Source organism: Cyprinus carpio, chromosome A8 (assembly GCF_018340385.1).
Source record: "Cyprinus carpio isolate SPL01 chromosome A8, ASM1834038v1, whole genome shotgun sequence".
Taxonomy (NCBI): Eukaryota; Metazoa; Chordata; class Actinopteri; order Cypriniformes; family Cyprinidae; genus Cyprinus; species Cyprinus carpio.
The window spans coordinates 24,759,364-24,770,250 of NC_056579.1; the positions used below are offsets into that span (position 1 = coordinate 24,759,364).

The 10,887-nt window shown below is 36.4% G+C and overlaps 1 pseudogene; it reads right to left on the reverse strand.

Moving 5' to 3' along the window:
• Positions 1-3,688: 3,688 nt before the first annotated feature.
• Positions 3,689-10,887, reverse strand: part of LOC109101219 — a 41,860-nt pseudogene continuing 34,661 nt past the window's right edge.

The following is a 10,887-nucleotide window of genomic DNA, read 5'->3' on the forward strand; positions in this document are numbered from 1 at the left end:
TGTTACTTTCATCCCTGGACTCCTCTAATAACTGATCATATGAGGAAGGAGCGATGGTTCAAAACCACAAAGAAACAACAAGAGTAGAGATTAAAAACTGTTAATGAATATATTGATTAAAAAAGTCGTTAATATTTCCAGCAAAACAGAATTGTGATTAAGAACATTACTTTTTTGTTTTCTCAGCAGGTTCTGTTAAAATATTTAGATTATTTTACATATGACGACAATTCAGATCATCTCTTTATTTACCTCTTTGTTTGTCTTTAGATTTCATTTCAATGAGAAAATCACGAAGTCCAGCCCCTATCATGAAAAACAAGAGTTTGGTTATCTGACTTTTTATAGTCTGGCCTGTTTTATCATCTCTGATCCAAGTTTGAAATGCTCAGTCTCAACTTAAGTAAAAACAGATGTGATTTTTTTGTTACATATGAAATTAAGTTGTATGAATTTTCTCATCAGTTCTTTTTAAAATTATAAATGATTGGATATTATAAAAATGATTCTATTCTGAGTGAAAGTTAAATGTGATGAATCATTGTGTTAGATGCAGTTTGTTGTTGTTACTTACCCTTGGTTTTCGTTTGTCCTGAAAATCAATCTGTGCATAAACCAGGTCACGGGTCCTGCAGTGATTAATTCTAATACAGAACAGAGGATCGTTGCCGATTACTAAGCAACATGCTGGAAAATGTAATTATAAAAACAGGCATCTCACCTTTGCTTGGGGTTTCTTTTAATTTTTTCTGATTGCTGAGTATGTCACATCATTTTGGCTATGCTTGCTATCATATGGAAAACAATTGATTAAATACGATAATGAAATAATTGAAAAGAATTAATAACTTCATTCAATAGGAATGTATTAATGTACTGACGATGATTATACTGTACTCAACTCTTTTTTGCGAAAATTGAACCAATTATGTAATCATTGGAGATTGTGGGTTAATTAAATTGAATGACCTGATTTATTTATTATTTATTTATGGCTCCGGTATAGTTATTGTATGTGAAACATAGGGTACTGTTTGTGTAAGTGGTTATGTTAGTGTTGACCTGCCGGGGGGACTACGGATGAAAAATAGCCCTTGGCTAAATTCGAAGGGTAACAAATAGATGAAATGGAAAATTTATGTAAATTGCGCCATGGTACCTTATAAAAAAAAAAAAAAAAAATAGATATATATATTATATAGATACTATCTATTATATATATATATATCTATATATAGATATATACTATATATATAAAAAATTAACAACCTTTACAGGTGACAGTGGAAGAGGGTTGATTATTTTTACCTTTGTCCATCTTTTTCTTTGTTTTTCTGTGAAAGTAACCTTCTGAATATGTGACATCTGCCAGTGGACACATCTTTAGAAAAAAGACAACATTATTGAAATAAACGATATTTGCCTTATTTTGAATTATTATGCATTTAGATCAGGTTAAGACTCAACCTTTGTCTCTCTTATTCACTTCAGTCACAACATCACAAATCTGATCTGAATCTGCTGCACAGCAAACAAGGAGGATAAAAGGTAAAAAGCAAAGTAGTCTTGCAGAGGAAAAAAATAATGTATAAAACTTAAAGTGATAGTGACATATATTTTGAGGCAATGCTGGTGTTCCAATAAACAACATTGAAACCCCACTGGACTTTTATTGTATGGAAGAGAAAAAAAAAAAAAATGGTTTGTAAATATGTATATTTGCACACACACACACACAAAAATGAATCTATAGATAGATCGATAGAAGATAGATAGATACGATAGATAGAGGACACACACACCACACACACACACATAACTATCCCTATGTTAATTAGTTAGTGAGGCTGACAGACTGTAGAGGAGGAGTTTTCTGGTTGAGATTCTGCAGATTGAGTTTGGGGACTGATGGTCTGGTTAATGTTACGCTGCTGATTCTATAATTAGAAACAGATGAGCATTATGGTCACTCAAGGTATCTGCAGTGATTACACTGACTCTTTATGCTGATATTTAGGATCTTCTCATGAGACTTTATTTCATAAACTGTATCTTTCATGTGTTTCTGTTCAGTGGTATTAATCATGTCATGAACTGCTCCACACCTTTGTTCTTCTTGTATATCCAGCAGCAGCAGCAGTGAGATGAAGATCAACAAGCAAACCCCCCAACACTTGATCCCACAACCACAGCAGTGACCAGAGAGAAGATGAAGCTGTGAGACAGGAGAACACACACATGCAGATCTGTTTGTGAGTGACATACTGTATGATGTTATTATAAAGGTGCATAACATCACTCGTTATTCCCAGACCTCTGACTGAGATCCAGCTGTGCAGTGACTCTCCTCTCTCTGTTTTACAGTAGTAGAAACCCTCATGTGACCTTTGAGACAGTCGTGATGCCTCATCTCTCCTGGCGTCTTGATTCTGGACGAGGGATCCGTCTTATAGAAATCAGCTCTGAGGATCGAGGAATTTGTTAGATCGATGTAAACAGTAGCGTTAGAGTCAGAGTATGTCCCTCAATCACAGGATCAACAGAACTCTCCAGAATCACTTCACCATCTACACAACACACAAAAAACGTGTGTTTACTGGTAATGGTAAGAATATACCAAAATACAGAGCTAAAAATTGTATGAAATCTTATGAACTTAATTTTACTTAATGCTTCCTGTGATTTAGGGACTAGTCCAACCCAAGCACAAAGGTCCATCCCTTACCCTAACAGTGTCAAAACATTGTATAAAAATATACAAATGATACTGTACAAATTCATCTGGCCAAAAACTGTCCATTTAAATGACAAGAGACTGTCAGATGAATGTGGACAGGTTTAACCTCACTATAATAGATCAAACTCATCACATAGTTGTATAGCAGTGTCAGTCTGCAATCGGCTGTACAGAAAACAATAAGAGGAAAAAGTGTGTAAACTTTGTAATTAGGAGATTAGAAAGTGTGTAGCTGTTGTGATTAGAAACAGGACTCACCGTGAACAGTGATGTTGAGAGGATGACGTTTCTCTCCAGATTCAGACTGACACCAGTAAACTCCAGAGTCAGATGTGCTGAGAGAGACGATTCGTATGTAGATCCTGTTGTTTTGCACAACTTCTGTGTTTCTGTCTGTGTATCTTCTCACGGTCCATCCAGCAGAGTTCCTCTGATCCTCACAGCCGAGGAGAGAGAGTCAGACGAGAACCTAAAGTGTTGACTTCTGCTGGGACTGACCACCAGAGAGACCTGCGACCACTGACCTGAGAAGAAGAGGAAAACCCCGCTCAGAATCAACAGCACACGTGTTGTGTAATAAAATCTGTAATTTAATATAATTAGATGAAAATCGAGCTCACATTTTATATCAGCATATATTATGAGTGTGTATTTGTTAGTGTTTTTGATCTGATCTAGACTGAGAAATAGAGGGAAGTGTTTCTGATGTTTTTTCACACCTTGTGTCAGAGAGTGCTGTACTGAAACACAAAATACAGATGAACACAAGCATAAAATGCTGTGACAACAGACTCACCAGTGACTCCACAGTGTCTGTGTGCTGCTGTTCTTGTGTAATAGGCCGGTCGTCCTCTCTCTGCTCTGCACGTATAAACTCCTGTGTGCTGTGTAGCAAGCAGGACTGAGAGTGTAAGAGCCTCCAGCTCCTCTGCTGCTGTCTGCCAGACGCGATCAATCATCTCTGAACCAGCTGAACGTCCAGCCTGTAGAGGAGCCTGTAACCTCACAGATCAGAGTCACTGAGTCTCCTTCAGTCAGCCACGGCTGTGGAGACACTCGCACTGCTGCTTGAGCTTCAGCTGAACACAACATGAGATGAGTTATAGAGAGAGAAGCTGTTCACATGATGATAATGAACACACTCACAAACTCACATGATAGTCAGTCAGAGTAACAGCATCACTGCGCTGAGAGAGTTGTGTTCCCGTCTGTCCCTTACAGCTGTATTTACCGCTGTGAAAGTCTTTAACACCGCTGATGTTCACGCTCTTGTGTTTGAGACTGAGTTATGTTGGTAGTTTGTTGCCCTCTGTTTCCCATCTGTACGTCCACTCAGTGTCTCCTCCCCACTTTATATCACATCTGAGAGCGACTGTTTCTCTTCTCTGAACACTCGTTCATCAGGTCGAACCGTCACCACAGCTTTAGGACTACTGCACAAAGACAGATTATTGCATTTATTTTAGATTCAGAGTTTTAGGATTTCTGTACCTAGGATAGCAAAGTCCACTAAAGTAGGTAGAGCTTTTTTGCATTGGCTCCCAAACTCTGGATAGCCTTCCTGATAATGTTCGGGGGTTCAGAGTTCAGACACACTTCCTCTGTTTAAATCTAGATTAAAAACACACACATCTTGGCCAAGCATTCAAATAATGGCATCTCATAATTTTGGACTGCAGTTATATCTGATCAAATGCGCATTATTATTCTTAGCTTGGTTTTAAACTAATTAATTTTACTTGGCTGGGAACAGCAGCTCTGCGAAATTATGTCTCTATTTGTTTCGTGCTGTTTCTGCTGGGATTACCATCCGTGGTAAACTAGGATTTACACAAGCTCCAGTCTGGATCCAGAACACCTGAGAAGAGATGATGCAAGCCCCCCCTCAGAGGACCTCAGATGATGCTAAACCCAGAGACAAACATACAGAACTAACACACTTTGCTATAAGTTGTTTGATTGCATAATTGCTGGTTAATAGTGTTAATCGTCTGGTTGTTTTCCGTCTTTTATTGATTGTTTCTGAACATTTCTGCCGTATGCACATGAAACTGGACAGTCACCAATGATAAGAAGCTACTGCTAAATATTGTAGAAACTTAATTTTCTGTAAAGTTGCTTTGCAATGATTTGTATCGTTTAAAAAAGTGCTATACAAATAAACTTGATTGAATTGAATTGAATTGGAGATATTGTCTCTGATCTGTATGTTGTGTCAGATACTATGTTCTCTCTCACCCTGTAACATTTACCCACAGTGCATCACTGTATTGTGTGTAGTAGACTGGTTTTCTCCTCTTCCAGCTCTCTACACCAGTACTGGCCTCCAGCAGACACTGAATCAATCTTCACTCTGTAATAGTCTGTTTTTTCTTCTTGTCTCAGAGTTCAGTGTGTGTTTGGACCAGTAAAAAGTCCCCATCAGTGGCTGGGATTCATGTGGACAGATCAAAGCACTGTGTTTCCTAGTCAGTGCAGCTCCTGCAGGATCTGATGTGAGTTCAGGCTTTGGCTTCAGATCTGCGGGGGAGAACAAGAACACACATCAGATCCTGAAAAGAGTGTATTTGTACATATAGCACATGGTTACAGGACTGCAGGTTGTTTTTTGAATAAGATGCAGCTCTTTTTCTGATGAAATAGTGAATTTGCTACAAAGTAGTTTCTATTCTATCTACTTGTTTTTCTATATAAAACACACTGAAAAAAAATGTTTCATTCATCCAAATTAAAAACAATTTAGGTTAATGATTCACATCTATATTTTTAACTTAAGCCAATGAAAAATAAATAACTTGCCCTTTGGCAAATAATTGGAATGAATGAAACACTTTTTTCAGTGCACTAGCTTTCTCTATTCCACTTCTACAGTATCTACTTTTTATTATTTTTATTCATTTAAAACAAAACAAAAACAACAACCTTATGGTGTACTGTGTTAGACTAACTTGACGTGTCTTAGCACTTTCATATTGTTGCTCTTTTCTTGGTTTGATTGCTCCTATTGTCCTCATTAAGTCAGTTTGGATGTGCCTGCCTAATGAATAAATGTAAATGTAAGAGTTTGTTGTATTTACTCACCACTAATAATGAGATTTATTTGGTTACTCTCCTGTGATGAGTTTGGTCTCTCATCTCTCCGTCCTCTACACCAGTACTGATCCTGATCAGATGTAATTACTCCTCTGATAGTAGTGAGACGTGTTTCTGTTTACAGTGTAACGATCAGACGTCTGTACACATTACACTGTCTTTATACCACACACATATCTCCAGTCACTGTGAGTCTCAATCACACACTTCAGAGTGACTGTCTCTCCAGTGAATACAGGACTGTTTGGAGTCACAGTCAGTGAAGATCTGGGTAGTAAATCTGTGAAGAAAGACAAAATTTGACTCAAAACACACAAGACGTGAGTTTGCAGTGCAGAGAGTGACAATCATAAGACAAAAATGTCATAAAGGACTGTGTCTGTTAATAAAATAAATATGTATGTATCTGTTTGTTTAATGTATTTGTTGAGAGGTATTATCACTTTATATGATAAACAGATTGTAATTTAGGCTTTTATTCACATACTTCACATGCTTTTTTTGGATCTTCTAAGTTTTGGTTTCCAGGACTTTTAATGGAGGAGGAACAGAAAGCTCTCAGGTTTTATTTAGGTTTCTTAATTGTGTCTCAAAGACTAACCAAAGGTCTTCTGGGGTTTTTTGGAAGCACATGAGGCCGAGTAATGATCTGTGTGTAATAATAACTGCATTCAGCTCTAAAACAATCACTGATCACTGCACAGCATCTGTCCTGTAAAGAAACATCTGACACACTTCTGCAGTCTGAAACAGAATACATGACTAAAAAAAGTGAATTGATTCAGTCCTCTTATAAAAACAGACAGATGTGGCTCATACAGAAGATCTGAGCCTACAAACATACACTGCTGTTCAAACGTCTGGGATTCAGTTAAATCAACATACATTTACTAGAGATGGAAAATGACTTATTATTGGTCCATGTACTTTTTCGTTCATTCATTATTCTATTCCGGAATGAAAGATGAAAATTAAAAAAAGGGGTGCAGCTTGGTTTTTTTGTTAAAAGAAAAAAAAAGCAAGAAATGAAAATGGTATATGTGTTTCCAAAATGTATTGTTGTTAGAAACTTGGACGAAAAAAACTAAAAAAAAAGTTCAGTGTACGGTCCGTGTCTTCGTTTGATCATTTAATTTCTTATTTAGAATTCAGTAACTAGAAATGGACATTGCTACTGATGCCCTGAAGGCCCTTGCTAGCTTGGGTGTGTTTAGGGTAGCTTAACTTTGCAGGACACTGGCCCTCCAGGAGCAGGACTGAGAGCCCCCTATGACATTAGCTCTTTACATTCAGTGCATGTGATTGTTTCAACACCTAGTACATCTTGTAAATATACAGCTCATAAAAAAAATAAAAAGTTCCAGATGGACAAACATTAAATGCATAAACAGAGTGTGAATAAACAATATCTTCAAATAAATTTGGATGGGAATGGGAAGTTTTAAGTAGTTGTACAGCTTGAAGTGTGAAGTTTATTCTTGTACAGAGATATTGTGAATATTAATGGCAGTACACACATGAAATTCATGTATTTATTTGTAATTTAAACTGATGTAAACAGAAATCCTGTCGCCCCCTCTAGTGGCATTAAGAGTCAAGGCCTTCATTGCTCAGATAAACAAAAGTCACCTAGGATTTTTTTTTTTTTTTGAGAAGGTAAAAGTCCTGAACAGTTATACAGCACCGAAGTCTGAGTTCTTCTGAAAGATCTGAGCTGAATTTTGTGGTTGTGAACATTAAAGTTCTAGTCGGGTTGTCAATTACTCTCATATAAAAATAATAATGTTTAAATATATGTTGCTTTCTCAAGCCCAACAAAGAAGACTAAGAAGAGAAACATAAACCAATTTAGTATGTGATAAAACTAATATTACTAATTTATTTCATAAATTTAAACTATATTCATTTTCACAATTATTTATGACTGTCCACACACATATACCTAGTGCCCTTTGACTTAAAAGATGAGAGTGGTAAATGTTACAGACAGATTATCATGTTCAGTCTATTATTGATTTTTATTTCCACTTCACTTTTATCCAAGGAGACAGAACTATTTGCACTGTATTTATCATTGGGACAATATTCATACCATATTATAACCTAGAAATAATTTAAAGGGGTCCTTGCAAGTCACAGCAGCCCGAACTATGTGCCACAGCAACATTCTGATTCAAATATTATGTTAAATTAACAGTGAGTGGTGGTTTCAGACATTATAGTTCTGACTCTTATTCTGACTGAATGAAGAATGAAAAGGACTGTGCTGAAAGGCGGAGCGATTTCGACCAATCAGATGAGAGGAGTGTTTCAGCACCGCCCACAAGTGCGATCAAATATTGAAGCATAAACCGATTTGTAAACCCAAAACGACAAAAATTAGATATTCGACGCCAAAAACTCATTTTTCCGTTTGTTAAACTAACCGAAAAAATGAAATAAAAATAAACGAGACGTTTTCCATTTCTCGGTTACTGAATTCTAAATAAGGAAATTAAATGATCAAAACCGTACACTGACCGTACACTGACCATACCACTGACGTTTTTTTTTTTTTTTTTTCGTCCAAGTTTCGAATATTGATGACAACAATACATTGTGGAAAAAAAAATACAGCCATTTCTGCTTTTTTCTTTTAAACAAAAAAACAAGCTGCACCCTTTTTTAAATTTCATTTTTTCATTCCGGAATAGAATAATGAATGAACGAAAAAGTACACGGACCAATATTATGTTTATTTTTTTTTTTATTTTTTTTTTTCTTACATAAAATAGCACATTTACTCCAGAAGGATGCATTCAAATGTAAAACTGATAGGTAAAGACTTCTATTGTTAGAAAAGAATTTCTATTTGGAATAAAAGCTGCTATTCTCTGTCTCATCATCACAGCTGATTGGTCCAATATCTGTTACAAACTCTCTTAACTAGATCATAATAACATAATCTGACTGGAGCATGAAAGGAGAGTCAAACTGAGCTATCAGATGTACCTGGTGTATCGACTCAATCTGTTTGTTTTTGACGATAATGTAATGAAAAATGAACAGCCTCACCTGATACTGTCAGTGTAACCTCCGTCACCCATCTGTGTGTGTGTTGGTGCTTGTGTCTGAGTTCCTCTACAGCTGTACACACCACTATGAGACGGATCCACAGATGAGATTTTATAGTTCTGGTCTCGTCCTATGATATAATCTTGTTTTCTGTCTTTATACCAGCTGTACTGCCAGACTCCTGTTGCTGTATGTGACATGTGAGAGTTGACCGTCTCTCCTCTGAACCCACGTCTATCAGGATCAACTATCAACTACAGGTTTGGGTTCTCACTGTGAAACGAGCAAAAACCCACTTCACATGTCTGAAAATATTTCAGATGATCTGTGGAGCCTAAATTATTATTATTATCATTATTATTTTAATTGACATTTAGTTTAACTGACAACACATTGATAATGTATGACAGTAATTATCATGTTTCATAACAAACACATCATGTTGTCTTCTGTTAAAACATGTATAGAAAGTAAGAGAGCTCTGACCTTTTACTGTAATCTTAACTGTATTACTGAACTCCCCTCGCTGGTAGTAGTATTTCCTCGTTTGCTGCTCTGCACCAGTCCATTTCCTTCATCAGAGGACAGCTCACAGACTCGATTGTTTAGTTCATCACTCGTTGGAATTCAGGGTTTGAGTCTTTTTCTCCAGAGAATTGTCGATCCAGTAACTGTCCACATTCACAGCTCAGAGTCGAGGTAACTCTGTCTCCAGTGAACACTGAACTCTGGGGGTTTTACAGTAAGAGCCGGGCTGTCGGTTATCTGTGAGTGTACAGTGATGCAGTGTTGAGTTCACTTATAGGTGTTATACTTACATTGATCATATTGTTGTCCAAGGGGTTGCTGGGGAAAAGAGCTCAAAAGAGAGACAGATAATCAAGCGAACAGAGTCTTTTTAATAATTTTATATGAGAAGGGGAACAGGGAGAAAAACAACCATAACTTTCCACGGGAGCAAGACGAGACAGGACAAAGAGACTGAGGAAAGGCAGGGCTATGAATTCTAAACCAATCGATGGACTAATATGATGATTGTTGAACACAGGTGAAACTAATGAACTAATCAAGGCAACACAGAAGAAACTAGGTCAAGCAGGCGCGAACAAACACAGAACATAAACATGACAATTATGGTCTTCTGTCTTCACTTCTCATATAATTATTTTTGTTTGTTGTTTTATATATTTTGTTTTGCACATACAGCCTTGTTTTGTTTTTATTTTCTAGATGGAAATCCCAGACGCTTCGAGGTTTGATATCTTAAAGTCTCAGGTCTAGGCGGGTTCACACGCGGCACACAACAGAGCAGAAACAAGCGTTAGCAACAGTGAGCAGAGCAGGAAGCTTAGCTGGCCAGCTGACTGTTTTTGCTTTCACACCTGCCCGACGGGCGGAGGCAGCTGTGAACAGCGGTTTTGGACGAGTACTGTCAGTGGTTCAGTTTAGATCAATTTTGTTTTTTTCTTGAAGAGAACAATAATTCTACATTTCCACACATTGGTTTGTAGCCAAACATGTTTTCTGTATGAACATTCCAATGTGTGAGGAAAGTGGCAGGCTTTTGAAGTTCGCGGTGAACCTAGGGCTTTAATAGAATACTTTTTGACATATTTTTAACATATATTAATAATAATAATAATAATAATAATAATAATAAATAATAATAATAAATATATTTTTATTTATTTATTTTTAATATATATATATATATATATATATATATATCGAATTATATTTATTATGATAGCTCTTTACCTCCATAAAAAACTCTTTTTATATGTTGATACACAGAATATCTGAATTTAAATATCATACATTTTTAATGTCATTTGCTAAAAAGCTTACAGTGAGTGTGTTAAATGCAAATTTTGGAGAAGTACTTTTTCGTGTCAGTACATGTGTATTTTGCCCATGATCATTCAATCACTATCTTCATACATGGTTTTAATATTAATTTTCTTTCTAACATGCTCAGTTCTTGTTAAAACATGTAGATGATG